General features: G+C 41.4%; 1 long non-coding RNA gene across 1 annotated transcript; it reads left to right on the plus strand.

Annotated features, from left to right (window-relative positions):
* The first annotated feature begins 1,996 nt into the window (after nucleotides 1-1,996).
* On the plus strand, nucleotides 1,997-4,938 carry LOC111840060 (uncharacterized). Its single transcript, XR_002837294.2, has 3 exons — nucleotides 1,997-2,058; nucleotides 2,590-2,667; nucleotides 2,819-4,938. It is a non-coding gene; the product is annotated as an uncharacterized lncRNA (long non-coding RNA).
* Nucleotides 4,939-14,026: the final 9,088 nt, after the last annotated feature.

Genomic DNA, 14,026 nt, shown 5'->3' on the forward strand with positions numbered 1-14,026 from the left:
TAACTAAAGAACAACTTCTGAGTGTTGCGGAGTATTTCGATATTGAGTTGACAAGTTCTGAGAAACGGTTAAAGCATGTACTGAAATCTGTCTTAGTGCCTATCCTAGTTGAAAAGCGAGTTTTGCCACCTGTTGATATGAAAGATGCCATACGCATGAAGGAGCTCTCTATACGAGAGAAAGAAATTGATAAAGAGAGGGAAGCTTTGCATACTAAGGCACTGGAAAATGAGTTGGCATTGAGACTGTTGGCGCTTGAAGCTCATTTAGTCATTGAATATAAAATTACAGAATTTTTATGGAAACAATGCACTGAATCAAACATTACTTGGGGGGGAAAAACTATTTTAGTTAACTGTTAACCAGTTCAAAATGAAGTTCTTAAAAAAGATAACTGATAAGAATATGAAAAACAATTTATATGCGTTAAAACATGCTCCAAGATTTTTTATATCATATGCTTTCCAGTGGCATTTTTTTTTTATTTTTGAATGCAAAAAATTATATTAACTCATTCAGGATGGAAGCATGTCCATTTCTGCTCTAAAATGTGTCCACACATTGAACGCTCTATTCGAGACATCGCTAGTTGCAGGGACACACAAGATGTGGTGGGCAAGCTTGGACAGCACTGGAAATGTTTGTCTGTGAAATTGTTTCTGTAACTCCAGTCCATAACAAGCTTCTCTTTATTGAATAGCCAACTACTTAGAATTCCTACTGGAATAATTATTAGTATTTTAATAAAATGTTATCACACATTTGTTTCACATCTGTAATTTCCACCACCTGATCCCACCCACATTTGCATAAATAAATCCCATAGGATTCTACTCTCGCTGCACAGCTCTGGTGTACCTTTTCTGATATTTCTTATTAACTCCATTTCAGCTTACATTTTAGCAGCTGTGCTTCAGCTTGTTACATAGCAATCCAAAAACACTAAGTAATCAAGGGCAATCAATGAAGAAAACCAAAGGGGCATTATTGAATATAACAGGGAGGAGGAGCAAAAAAAAGACCACAAGGGTCAGAACACTAGGCAGAGGGAACAGGGAAGGACGTGGGCATACATACAGACTCAACATTAAGGACAGAACTGGGAAACACTTTTATACACTACTACATGAGGGAGCAAACGAGAGGCAGCTGCAGTGAGCAACACAAGGACAGAAATGAGAGGTAAGCCAAACGATTAGCTGGCCTGGCTCATTAGGGCCACTCCAAGGAGGAGACAGGAGGATCGGGTGGGCAGGGAGTGATAACCAATAATTATTGTCCTCAATGGGGGGTGGGAGTGTCTTTAAGAAGGGACAGTGTCTTTAAGAAGGGACTTTTTCTATACTGAAAACTGTCACTACGTCCTAATAACAGTTCATTTAATTTGATCATATTATCGTATATCCATCAATGTAATTTCTGGAAGTAAGGTTTTTGGGGGCCTTATGCAGTTGCCTACACTTGCCTTATAGGGAGTCTGTCCATGCGTGTGGAGCCATACTGGATTAAAAGGAGCCCATAAGAGACTAAATTGAGAAAAGTTTGGTGTTAATAGCTTGGTTTGAGGACCTACTTATCCAGCAGTCTAGAACACAAGCAGTAATCCAGCCAATAACAATTTGATGAGAAGGTCTAAAAGGGCTTATGACTTTAGCCCAAAATGGAAATAGCATTACGGGTATACTCATTTCTGTTTCACTGAATGTCTATGTTTGTGTACAATTTCAGTACTTTCTTTAAAGATGCCTTTGTCTGTGGAGTTACATCATCATTATTTCAAGAAAAAAAGAAGAAAAAAACAGCATTACAATCCTGAAAAAAAAATTAATAGATGTATGAAAATTATGCATCCCCAGAATGTCATTAAGAGAATCTTAGAAAGTTTCAACCTAAAGAAAAAATCATGGAATATAAGGAAGATAAACTACAACTCCCATAATCCCTAGCATGGTCATGTGAGAAGAGCAGGTGGCTTTTCAGTCATGTGATGTTTTTGGCCATGACTGCAAGCTGCTTCGCCTGGTCTGAGTGCTAGCCCTGCTTTCTCCCCTGGTGAAGGTAATGTGAGAAAATTGGCTTTTTATTTCTTTGTTTGATAGGGTGAATAGTTATTGTGTTCTCTTTCTCAAGGATGTGGAGTTGGGGAGTTTGGGATTGGGAGGGAGTAGAGGGCTTTTTGCCTTTGTTGTGGCTCTTGTGTGAATTCCAGCAGTAGTACCAACTATAGCAGAGAGAGCATGTATGTAAATATCCAGCTTCTGAGAGAGAGCCAGGTGGGACAAGCAGGCTCTGATTCAGGGTACAGCCACAGAGAACCTGGCAATTCTGGGTCTCCTTCAAGATAAACATGCACTGTGCATCATTCTGAAACAGCAGGATTTACATCTCTCTCAGGGTCTGCCAATCAGCAGTGTCTGTCTGCATTTTCAGCCAATTAGAAGCATGCATCCACATATGCACCCCATTGGTGGGACATCGTTATTTACTTCTAGCCCTACTACTGGGTGTTCATATTTTACAGATTTTTCTCCCTGATCTTCTTACTATCTTTCTTCTCTCATGTTGCACTGTTTCCACGTCTCTTCCAAGACTTCCACTCCAACGCGGCAGCAGAGAGCTCGGTGTGGGCGGTGGCTGGATGAATCATGCACACAACCCACTTCAATGGTACAAATAGTCAGCCTTCTTCTTTGTCTGCTGCCCATATTTGGATTGGCAGGAAGTTAATCTTAGCCAGCCATATGTTGAGATGCAAGAATTGCGTGCATTAAACAGATGGCCTCTCATTTTCGAAAACTTGTTTTTCATTGTGTTTCAGGATTAAATCATATTTGCATATTTATTATTCTCTCGAGTAACAAATATTTTGCAATCCCACCATCCTCTTTTTATATTATCATACACACTATTGTCCTAGTATTCTTTGTGTATTTTCAGAGAAAACCTCATTTACATCTATGTAAAACACTTGCGAAGTACTACATAAATAAAGTACTATACACACACTTTGAGGGGACTCTCCATTTAATTTCTATGGGCATAACCCTAATTGCAACTATGACAACCTTAACCTTAATATCATTTTCTTTCACTGCCCTCTACTTTTGCGCAGTATTGTATACACAAATATAATATATTTAAACAATTATGATGAGGGGGTGTGTAGTCCATAGTTATGTGTGAGATTAGTGGAAGTGCTGACAGTTCAGCAGGGAGACAACTTGGGGAAGAAGCTGTTACTCAGCTTGCTGGTGTGGGAGTGTATGTTCCTGTACCATCTCCAGACTGGAGCAGGGTAAACAGTCTATGGTGTGGGTGGGAGGAATCGCCAGTGATGTTGCATGCCCTTTTCTGGAGGTTGTTGATGGAGGGGAGCTCAGCACTGATGATATACTTGGCAGTTTTTACCCCCCACTTCAGGGCTTTCTGGTCAGCAACAGAGCAGCTACTCTACCCTACCGTGATACTGTTGGCCACGATGCTCTCGATGCTATATCAGTAAAAGTTTGTTGGGAGCTGAGGTGGAAGATGGGCTTTCTTTAGTCTCCTCAGGAAGTAAAAATGATGGTGTACCTTTCTGACCACGATGGAGGACCTGTGGCCTATACTACGAAGGGGGTTTAACCAAATCAGACTTAACCCGAGGTAATTTGCGAACGCGAGGTTGACAAAATCAGGTTGACTCCATCGGGGCTAATCAGTACTATGACGCCAGTTAAGAAGTTGATTTGTTAAATCGGTGTTAACTGCGTTGGACTTTGTGTGCGTTCACATATATGGAGCACGTTCGGCAACGCAAGGCACCGTTTGACTCATAGCGCAATCTCCATATGTTTCACGGAGGAAGACTGCATGCTAAAATTTATGCAGGATTATGAGGAGTTTAAATCAACGCTGTAAAGAAAGTCCAATACCACTGCAGCCAACAAAAGCAGGCAAGCTTGTCGGCAACGTATTGACAATGGAGAAAATGCATACGTACATTTTCACGGTCATAAAACGTACGTGGTCTAAAATATCTCACGACCGAGTATTAGACAATGAAGTGTTTTCTGAAAAGAATTGAAATATTGTTAATAATTACAGAGGCTAACAGATGCGACACAATTCAGAAGTTACATATTATATGCTGCTAAGTAATGTAATGCTCCCTGAAGTTCCATTACTGTAATGATACTCATAATGCAAACCTAATGTTAACAATAACTGATCCGATTTCAAATGCAATTGTAGTGGAAAGCGTACGTGGCAGCAAGTAAAGATGAAATATAAAAACATCATGTCAAGTGGTAGGGCTATGTATTTATATTTCTACTCATTATGAAAGATTTGTTGTGTCTAGCCTGCACTTAATAGCGTGTTTCTATGTTTTACAGCTAATAATAAAATGGTGTCTGTTCATATGACACTTAATAGAATTAAGATGAGCCTCTGTTTAACAAACAATTAAATGATTTACAACAGGACAAAACAGAAGCATATGTGTAGTAAGAAAACGACTAGGAACCTGTCACCGCGGTTAAGTTAGCCTCATTTTCCATATTCAGTTTTCTGGCTTTAATATCTTTACGGAAGTAAGGTGGGAGTTTTTAATGACAGAATTGTGATGTCCATTACGCAGACATCGATGCACACCAATTATTTTTCAGCTTTACATGTTTTGTGATTTGTGCCAAATCATGTTAATAGCTAATATAATAGGTCCTTTCAGCTGTAATGATATATGGTGGTTTAGTATTTTGGGCTCATGGCGACTGTTGTACACCCCGTTGTTTCCCAGATTGCTTTACATGCGAATTTTAATTAATTTTTGAATTTTCGAATGTATCCATATACTGTTCAGTCGACAATACATGAATGGGTTAATAACTTAAAAACTAGACAAGACAGGCACATCTAATGAAGTGTGCTTTGATCAGTGGACAACAGGGAACAATGCACAACCCTTCGGTTTTCAGAATAACTTTCTCTGTAACAGTTATTAATTAATACATTGTATGCATATTATATGCCATTGCTCCATTTCATACATATTAACAGAGAGAGCCCCTCACGATTTGCGCGCCAATGTCGTACGGATCATCCAGGTATGCCGGTGTTCTGAAATTTTTTCCTACCTAAAATATTTTCCTACCCGTAGCGGAAATTTATAACCATATCTGTTACTTTGTCCTACCTTGTGATAATATCCTGCCAGCATAAATAGGACATTATTATAGATGCAAACACTTCATAAATATCTGCTCCCCTCTCTGTTAAGGGTGGTAGGACATTATTAAAGATACAGAAATATAGATATAGTTATCTTTCATATTGTCATAGTTAATCTTTAAATGTCCATGTTCTTCCCTTTAGTGAATATAACTCTGAGTATCCTAACCCATCCTTACTCATTAGACCAGCAGGTCCATTTCATATTTAAAACATTTGGGAATGTGAATATTTCATATAAGATGACCACTGTGTAGAGCCCTATTATTCAAATCTTGGTCCTCGAGGTCCAGGCACTGCTGGTTTTCCAGCCTTCCTTTACCTGTGAGCCAGATGTGAAGCCTCTGACCAATCAGAATCAGTAATTATTAAACTACCTGGGAGAACTGAAAACAAGGCCTTGGAATTGGATTTGGAATCAAGGTCCAGATTTGAAGCCTGTACTACGAAGCGGGGTTACTGGCTTATCGGGGTAACTTGTCGGATTTAAGGTACCACAGTTTAAATGGACTTCGTATTCGCTCACTTACATTTTGCCAAGACTACCTTAAATCCGACAAGTTACCCCGATAAACCAGTAACCCCGCTTCGTAGTACAGGCCCCTGGTGTAGAGTATAGAATACACTGCATATAAATAAATAAATATATATAAAAAATATCCTTAGAAAACAACAGCAATAAATGGATCACACAGGTTTTACTAATTAAGTTATTTAATTAACTGGAATAATGTTTTTTTTTTTTTGTCCAATCACAATTTCCCCACTAGCTTCATTAGTTACACAGCACATGAAAACAGAGGAAATTTAATAATGTTAAACAAAGCAGCACATACTTGTAAAAGAAAAAATATAAAACACTTTTAACCCATGATTAACAAACTAATGTTTTCAGAAATGGTAACAGAAAGGATAATATATTCATGCGTGTTCCAATATAATGTGTCTTGGGATAAAATGTAGTCTTTGCATAGAGAAGTCACGACATGAATTTCAGCACTAAAAAATTAAGTAAATTCCGTTTTTATCGATTCATACATTTTGATTTCATTACGTATAATGTATCTATAGCCAGGGTCTAAGTGCATTATTAGATTGTCAATGCAAACATTATGCTCGGATCATTAGAAATACTGTTCACTTTTTCGTGGGTGAAAACGTGTGCATGAAATAGAAATCTTATTTATTTTTATTAACAGATAATAAGAATGCGATTTTACATGTTTCAGAATGAAAGATGAACAGTTATCATAGAGACGTAAACTGTTATGCAAACTATGGATACTGCAAATCCTGAGTTAAATTCTACGTAGGATTGATTCAACAAGGTGCTGAAAGCATTCTTTAGAAATGTTGGCCCATATTGATAGGATAGCATCTTCCAGTTGATGGAGATTTGTGGGATGCACATCCAGGGCACGAAGCTCCCGTTCCACCACATCCCAAAGACGCTCTATTGGGTTGAGATCTGGTGACTGTGGGGGCCATTTTTAGTACAGTGAACTCATTGTCATGTTCAAGAAACCAATTAGAAATGATTGAAGCTTTGTGACATGGTGCATTATCCTGCTGGAAGTAGCCATCAGAGGATGGGTACATGGTGGTCATAAAGGGATGGACATGGTCAGAAACAATGCTCAGGTAGGCCGTGGCATTTAAACGATGCCCAATTGGCACTAAGGGGCCTAAAGTGTGCCAAGAAAACATCCCCCACACCATTACACCACCACCACCAGCCTGCACAGTGGTAACAAGGCATGATGGATCCATGTTCTCATTCTGTTTACGCCAAAGTCTGACTCTACCATTTGAATGTCTCAATAGAAATCGAGACTCATCAGACCAGGCAACATTTTTCCAGTCTTCAACTGTCCAATTTTGGTGAGCTCATGCAAATTATAGCCTCTTTTTCCTATTTGTAGTGGAGATGAGTGGTACCCGGTGGGGTCTTCTGCTGTTGTAGCCCATCCGCCTCAAGGTTGTGCGTGTTGTGGCTTCACAAATGCTTTGCTGCATACCCCGGTTGTAACGAGTGGTTATTTCAGTCAAAGTTGCTCTTCTATCAGCTTGAATCAGTCGGCCCATTCTCCTCTGACCTCTAGCATCAACAAGGCATTTTCGCCCACAGGACTGCCGCATACTGGATGTTTTTCCCTTTGTACACCATTCTTTGTAAACCCTAGAAATGGTTGTGCGTGAAAATCCCAGTAACTGAGCAGATTGTGAAATACTCAGACCATCTGACACCAATAACCATGCCACGCTCACAATTGCTTAAATCACCTTTCTTTCCCATTCTGACATTCAGTTTGGAGTTCAGGAGATTGTCTTGACCAGGACCACACCCTTAAATGCATTGAAGCAACTGCCATGTGATTGGTTGATTAGATAATTGCATTCATGAGAAATTGAACAGGTGTTCCTAATAATCCTTTAGGTGAGTGTATATTCCCTTTTTTCTGTTTGCTTATGCAAAATGAAATGCGATTAATATATATTAAAAATTAATGATATTTAATCGTGATTAAGTGAAATTAATCCACAGCAACCCTGTGATTAATCTGATTTAAAAATTTTATCGTTTGACAGCACTAATATATATATATATATATATATATATATATATATATATATATTTTTAGGGGTGTGCAAAGCAGCCGGTATTTGTATCTGCATTTGTATTTGTTGAGGGGGGAAAAGTATTTGTATTTGTATTCGAGTAAAATTCAAAATAGGCGTAAAATTCTGATTTAACTTTAAAAGGAATAGAGTCTTTGTGACTAATATCGATTCTCAATAGTAAGCTGAATTGGTGGATATGTCGGCTTACGTGGACCAGAATGATGATTTTAAATACATGTTGACGTGCATAGATATTCTATCAAAATACGCATGGGTGCGCTGCCTTAAAAGCAAGACTGGTTTAGAGGTAAAGAAAGTGTTTGAAAACATTCTCTCTGAAGGCAGGATACCCAAAAAGCTACAAACCGATCGAGGGACGGAGTTTTTTAACACATCGTTTCATAAGCTTACGGAGAAACATGGGATAATACATTTCGCAACCGGTAATGATGTTAAGGCATCCATAGTAGAAAGATTTATCCGCACTTTAAAGACACGAATGTGGTGCTATTTTACGGCTTATAATACAAGAAGGTATGTGGACATTGTACATGGATGTTTTCCCGCACAATACTTTATCAAGCTACACGACAAAACTAGCCAAGCCGATTGATCTGAACGGTAAATGGGAAGTAGGATTAACGGAAATCCACTAACCGCGAACGTGGGATACTCTGGTGGAAGAAGACACATTATTTTACGTGACCGGAGGGGTGTCAATACCGCCAATCCTGCAATACAAGCTAAAAGCGGGGCATTACAGAGATATTGAAAACCTAATCAGTGAAATTAACAATGCTCTAGGAATGTCAAAACTAAAACTTAACTATGGAGCGATAAAAAACAAAGTGTATATGGTTGGTCCACCACACATGGGTTTTAAAGCGAAAGGTAACCTTGCAAGGATGCTGGGGTTTGTTCCTGGGATATTTCAAAAGATTGCTGATAGATCAGCGGCTCCGAATCCAGCAGACATATGCGCCGGATTTTACACAATTTACGTGTATTCAGACATTGTCGAGCACCAAAGAGTGGGTGACAGTTTCGTACCTCTGTTACGGGGTGCACATATTACGGGGACTCACAACTCGATGGTCACAATATCTTACGACAGGGTCCATTACGTGTCGCTCTGCAAGAATCACATTGATAATATTGTAATCCAGTTAAAATCTGACCAGAACAAGGCGATACCCTTCCCGTACGGAAAAACGATCGTGAAGCTGCATTTCAGGCCAGCCAAGCACTACCCCCAATAATAATAATGTACAGCGCCGACGGTTTTTCAGATCCACATAGATATGTGGAATACTACAGAAACCAAGCTGGTAACAGACTCCTAGGATACAACGGAGCACCCGTCATATACGGAGGGGGTCTGGGGGGCCTTTTTCGAGGGCTCCTCAGAATGGCAGTGCCATTTCTGAAAAGGACTTTCAGTATGGCGAAGCCACATCTAAAATCGGCAGCGCAAAATATTGCAAAGGATGTAATTTCTGGAGCGATTACGGGGCAATTAACAACACGACAGCAAGATGGCTCTGGGCTCATGGTGTTGGCGCGTGGTAAGCGTCAAAGACCCCCCGGGGCTCAAATTACCACTGCTAAAAAAAGCAAGGTGTCGACCAAAAGAAGCTCAGTAGTCAAAAAGAAGCGAGAGAAGAAGAAGGCACCCAAAAAAGTACAAAGAAGGAGATACATTTTCTAAAACTATGGCCCTCATACACAGCCTGTCAGAGGAGTGCATGAAATCAGAATTGGATATTTTTGCAGTGCCATACACACAAGCAAGCATCGATAAAAATATATACGTGGAAGTGCCGCCACTCTCAGCTTTAACAGATAATGGCCCCCTGGAGTTTTTCATGGCCGGTAATGGGGAAGATTACCTAGACCTCAACAACACGCTACTGCACCTACGGTGCCGAATCACAAAAGCTAATGGGACTCAATTTTCTCACAGGTGGACGTATCCTTGGGTGACAGGCTAGTAAGCCAGTCTAGCAATACGTACCCTTACAGAGCCATGATAGAGTGCCTGCTTAATTACAGCGTCAGAACGCTATCCAGGCAGTTTACCTGCGGGCTGTTTTATAAAGACAGTTCTGGCGCTATGGACGATACAGACCCTGATGGCGATAACAAGGGCTTAGAGAAAAGAGCAGCATTTTCAGCAAGAAGCGGTGCTTTCGATTTGATTGGCCCCATACACTCTGACATATTTTTCAAGAGAGGTTAATGCTAAATGGGGTCGATGCCAAAATTAAAATGGTTCGAAACAAAGATGAGTTTTGCCTCATGAGCGGAGATGCTGAACAGTACTCGCTCAAAATCGTATCAGCTTCCCTGTTTGTTAAAAAAGTTTCTGTTTCGACAGCTGTCAAACTGGGACACGCCAGCACCTTGCTGACAGCCAATGCGAAATACCCGATCGAGAGAGTCTGCATGAAAACATTCAGCGTTGCTGCAGGCAGCCGGGTCTGCGCGCAAGAAAATCTGTTTCTAGGCCAGTTGCCTAAAACAGTTGTCATCGGCCTTGTAGATAACATGGGGTTTATGGGCGCGTACGATCGAAACCCTTTGAATTTTCAACATTACGATGCTGAATTTGTAGCGCTTTATGTCGACGGTCAGCAATTCCCTGCAAAACCGTTTCAGCCTGATTTTAACAGGGGAAATGTTGCCCGTGAGTATTATAGCTTGGTTCTGGCCACGGGGAGACATAAGCGGCTATACTTTGTACGCCTTTAACTTGTCACCGGACGAAGGATGCAATCAGCATCTCTCTATGGTTAAAAGCGGAAACATGCGCCTGGAGATGAGATTCCGTCAACCTCTGACCAGGACTGTCACACTGATAGTTTACGCGACCTTTGACAATATAATCGAGATTAACCAAAGGAGAAACATTTTGTATGATTACTACTAGTCATGAATACCCTGGAGCTATCTAATATCCTTAGTAGAAACCGATGAGCTGAGACACGTGAGACATTTTTATGGTGTTTTAGCTTGTGATGAGCTGGAGGAAGTAAAGCTTGATAAATTACCCGCAATCTTCATCGTCAATACACATCCTAGTTCTGCTCCCGGAGAACACTGGCTGGCGCTTTTTATCAACCATGACAGCTCCGCAGAGTTTTTCGACTCATACGGGAATCCACCTGATCACTCCAACTTTCCGAGAATCATAAAGACATTCATGACGAGGAACTGTGACCGGCTTGTTTACAACGCAAAGCAGGTTCAAGACGATCTCAGCGTGACGTGCGGCCAACATTGTCTTTTTTATTCAATTAACCGCTGTAGAGGCTTTTCTTTTTCTAAAATTCTATCGTTTTATAGCAATGATTTTAAAAAGAACGATACCATGGTTTCTCATTTTGTTTCTAAATTTAAATATACCAATCGTGTGAAAAATGTGTTTACCAAAATGCAAACGGTGAGATGTTGTTGTAAGGCTTTGAAAAAGACTATGTTAAATAAAAACCACAAAGACAAAATATCACGTTTTAGTGATTTATTAAGTAAGTACAAAAACACTTTAAAACATAAGCCAGTCTGGTTTTAAGAATTTCCGCGGAGTGCTACGGGAGCCTGGAGACCAACAAATACTTTTCGGTGTAGTGTCACGCGACACATCGATGGGATTCTTGATCGCTTCTATGAGACGGCAGACATCTTGGTTAGGTATGAGGGAGCAAGGCATGTTGAGTCTTGCCAGTCCTTGTAGAAACTCGCCCCATCCCACAGGTCTTCTGGCATCACCCACATTACGCGGGTTGGTAATGTTTTTAAGCAAATCGAGCATGTGCGACCCCGCGATAGTCTTTCCATTAAAAACAAACTCCCCGCGCGGGTTCCACGCGGTGACGGCAGAGTTTTCAAGCATTTTACCCATCATATATTCAACCTTTTTCTTGTTACGCGGTGCGTCATTTTTTACAACATCATCCATGATTGTGTCACCATCAAAAATAGCATCGGCAACAGTGGCGCATGCCGTCTCTTCAGTGGGAAGTGTCAAAGATAACGGCTCATTATCACCTTGCCTGGCCAGATTCAAATATCTCTGTAACACCTCTGTATACAAGCGGACCTTTTCGTGATCAGCAACATCCGTTCTTGATAAAATGTTGCGTATTGCAATGTCCAGCTCGCTTTCAGCAGTCTGCCTTATTGTATCTTTAGGAGCTGTGGCATCATGCAGTTTTTCAAGTTGTGACTTCGGGACCAGATACATTTTCTTAGCGTAATCCATTTTAATTAACCCCGATGAAAAAGACTGGTGAGAAATGGTATGGCGATGCTTAAAAGCGGTAGAATGAACCCCCCACCGGTCTGGTTAATAGCCTTCTTCTTTCTTTTTAACGATGCCCGTTTGCTGGCAAGTAGTTTAATACCACTTTTGCAGTCTGTGCAAAAAGTCTTGCAGTCTGTGATTTGGTTAGCGGGATGTTACCGGACAGGACGTTCAAAGCTATTTCACAAAGAGTGTTCAGCAAACCCGGCGAGGCCGTCTTTAAAATTTTCTTTCTCTGTCTGGCGTTACTGTCAAATAAAGCTTTCAGGGCACTCCAGTTTCTTTTTATATGAGCCGACATCGTTAATATTTTTTCTTGAGAACGTAAGCAACAGGCATCTCCGGTCGAAGTAAACCAGATCTGAGTCGCGGCTTTTAAATCCACAAGCAGGTACCCATAAGGGACTTTTGTGGCATCTTCGAAAGCTTCTAGAAAAAAATTTGAATGCAGCGGGTACATCTGACGTGCAAGTACATACGTCTGTAATTTATCTCTGAGGTTTTTAAATAATACGATGCAATTGGCATTCAGATTGATGGTCCGACTTTTCTTACCTTGGAAGAAGAGATTCTGCACCAGATAAATAACACTCAGATTTCTGTGATGCATATACTTAGTGAAAGCTTTTTCGACTTCGTTATTAGCACAGGCTTTTTCCATTAGATCATCAATGATGATTAGGTTGATTTTATTTGGAGGCAAAAGTTCATCATCACACAGAGACTCCGGAATTCCTTCCACAAATTTAATGTTCTTTATTTTGCACAGCAATTCATCATACAGCGGTTGCCAGCAAGAATAGAACCTGGATTAAAATTTTATACAGTTCACCTAAAGCCTGCGTAAAAACGAATGATCAAATCTCCCCAAGCTTCACTCTCAGAAGGGGCACTAGGCAAGGTTGTCCACTTTCTCCATCACTATTTTCTATATTTATTGAACCATTGGCAGCAGCAATTCGTAATAATAATAATAATATCAAAGGTATTCAAACAGCAAGTATAACCCATAAAATTAGTCTTTATGCAGATGATGTATTACTGAAGAAGCCCCATCATGGGGGGGTTCGGGTGGCCCTGGCGGGTATGGGCGGCCACATGACACTAGGGCTAAGACGGATGCACCAGATAATTACCTGCATGCTTTCTGGTATTGTACACCAGTCAACGAATTCTGGCAAAGGATTTGTGAAGACTTATCGACACACCTAGGGCATCCCATCCCACCCTCCCCCTCACTCTGCCTGCTTGGGGACCTCACTGACACTAATATGGACATGAATAAATCTTGCATGCTTCTCACAGTACTAACCATTGCTAAGAAAACAATCCTTCTGAACTGGAAGTCAAAAGAGAATTTAAACATAAATCTGTTCAAAAATCTACTCTGGGATTATGTTTCCATGGAGAGTATGTCTGCCTGTAAGAAAAATCAATTGATCGATTTTGAAGACAGTTGGACTCCAATAATGAATTTTTTAACGTAATGTCGTCAGGGGTGGTGGGGCCTTGCCGTCACCGTCCCGGGTTGGGGGCTGGGGGTGGGGGGGCTGGGTTGTTGGGGTCCTCTGGTGTTTCTCTTGGCTGAGGGCGCGTGGTCAGTGTCTCTGGGTGGACGCTGGCCTGGCCTGGTGGGGGCGGTGCGGGGGGTGGGGGGGTTCTGCCCCCGCGGGGTGGGTGGCGTGCTGGGGGGGGATCGGGGGTGGGGCCTCTGGGTTCCGCCTGGGCCGCTGCGCTGGGGTGCGTGGGTTTGGGGGCGTGGGCTCTATCTGCTGGGGCCGCTGCTCCGGCTCCCGGGCGGGTGGTCGCCCGCATGCTGGGGGGCCTGGTCTGCCCGGGCCCGTTGCCTGGTGGGGGCGGGTCGTTGTCTGCCGTTGGCGATTCCGGCGC

Source organism: Paramormyrops kingsleyae, chromosome 9 (genome assembly GCF_048594095.1).
Source record: "Paramormyrops kingsleyae isolate MSU_618 chromosome 9, PKINGS_0.4, whole genome shotgun sequence".
In the NCBI taxonomy this organism is placed as follows: domain Eukaryota; kingdom Metazoa; phylum Chordata; class Actinopteri; order Osteoglossiformes; family Mormyridae; genus Paramormyrops; species Paramormyrops kingsleyae.